The 1,934-nt window shown below is 38.2% G+C and overlaps 1 long non-coding RNA gene across 1 annotated transcript; it reads left to right on the top strand.

Annotated features, from left to right (window-relative positions):
* The first annotated feature begins 1,066 nt into the window (after nt 1-1,066).
* Nucleotides 1,067-1,676, top strand: LOC109591951 (uncharacterized). Its single transcript, XR_002190089.1, has 2 exons — nt 1,067-1,221; nt 1,292-1,676. It is a non-coding gene; the product is annotated as an uncharacterized LOC109591951 (long non-coding RNA).
* Nucleotides 1,677-1,934: the final 258 nt, after the last annotated feature.

Here is a 1,934-nt window from a genome sequence, read left to right as displayed (position 1 = left end):
ATAAATATGTCATACCGTAGGTCGGGTTATATTCGCGGCTGCTAATATTCGCGGTGATAAAAACTAATAAAGAAGTTCAATTAAATACCATGGAAACAAATTGATTGTTGCTATGACAATTGACCACGTGTTTATACAATTACAGTGTTCAGCAGCTAATTAGCTACTCTTGAGCAGTTTGAGTAGAGCCATCCAGACTCCAGTTCTGTATCTGTTATCTTCTTGTATAGATGGACCGCTAGCTTCGAGTTCTTCGCTACAAAATCACTGCTGGTCTGTCGGTAGTGGTGGGCGATATATCGATATTTTATCGATACAAACGATATTTTACGGTATCGATTCGTATCGGTATCGAAATTTTGAAGGAATCTGGATCGATACGTTGACCACGCCCATTTATTATGGTTAAATAATATTAATAATGAAAATTTTAATAAGTTAATGACGTATAATACACACACGTGGATACACGTGCATGAAAACATTGATGAAAACAGTCAATAATAAGGGGTGTGACTCCATAGGTGTGGTCTAAATATCGTATCGAAACTGTATCGATACTCTCGATATGAGCTGATATCGATCGGTATCGTATCGAATCCATTTTGGCCAGTATCGCCCACCACTATCTGTCGGTCATGATTGTAAACCACACCTAAGTTAATAAAACACTAACTAGAATGGGTGGAGAGTCCCAAGACATGGCGAGGCAGAGCGAGTAGAGTATTTCTGAAAAGAACTGGCTAAAACAGCTTCAAAGAGTCCAAGGATTAGTAACAGCAAGAAGAATAACAACTCAAGAACACTGCAATCGGGTGCTGTGCTTCAATAACGCGCCGTTTTCAATTAAAATAGCATCTAGTTGCTATGGCAATTGCTAGCCGCGGGAAAAAAATCGCGAATATTAGCAGCCGCGAATATAACCCGACCTACGGTATTTTGGCGTGATCACCCGGTCAAGGATTCAATGGACCTTATGCAACCATAGATACAGTATACAACAGGGATTGGAAACGGCCCGGTATCACGTGATCTTTTCCTTAACATTTCAATGAGACGACAAAAATTGTCAAAAAACCTAGGCGTGTTACGGGTTAAAAATAGATATCCAGGGATATTCTTCAGAAAAGTCTCGAGAAAGTCATCTGTCTAATGACTTTTTAAGATTTGAGTAGTCCCCATTCTAGGAAAACTTTGGCTGCATAAAGCTCTCTTTCGAAGGTATTCTATAAACTGGTACTCTTTGCAATATATCCATTCTTGTACGATTTGAGATATTTTCTCCCTCTAGCTTCTACATTGATGCCACACCAACTGTTATGACGAGATGTCTAGATTGATGTGACTATTATCCAATGTACTGAGTGCTTTTAATCTTAATTTTCTCTTAAGCCGTGTTTTATTGAGGACATCAAGAATAGTCGGACCTACGGCGGAATTTCTCCCTCTGGCAACTTCACTATGACTAATAACAAAAATCTGTGGCATTAGTATTGTTCCCTAGGAATCTCTCCAATGTAATGAGCTACAATGAAGTGACTATTTTTGTCCTGTGGATATTTGGAAGGCTGTTTCTGCAAGTGAAGAATACTGCCGTTTATTGATTATTTTTGATAAACTTGCTATGCATGCAACTTTTATTTGATTCCAACTATTAGTTTTTACATTATAGAATAGTTATGAAGTGTCAGTGATACTGCAGCGTCAAGATATATGAAATAAACAGGGTTTGTAATTTTAACATCTATAGGGCGGCCATTTTGAATATAATTATTAACCCGTAACGCGCATCAACCATTAATTATCCGAGTGTTTCCAATCCCTGTATCATAGATACTATATATACCAAGTGGATGCGAAACAGGAAGTAGATTGTACATGAAATTATATTGGTGACGTCACGACCAGTATGCCTATGCTCTTTTCGCTGTAGC

Source organism: Amphimedon queenslandica, unplaced genomic scaffold (genome assembly GCF_000090795.2).
Source record: "Amphimedon queenslandica unplaced genomic scaffold, v1.1 AMPQUscaffold_6749_Cont21295, whole genome shotgun sequence".
NCBI classification, from domain to species: domain Eukaryota; kingdom Metazoa; phylum Porifera; class Demospongiae; order Haplosclerida; family Niphatidae; genus Amphimedon; species Amphimedon queenslandica.
Note: the sequence above shows the minus strand (reverse complement) of the source record. Positions and strands in the feature narration are given on the sequence as shown.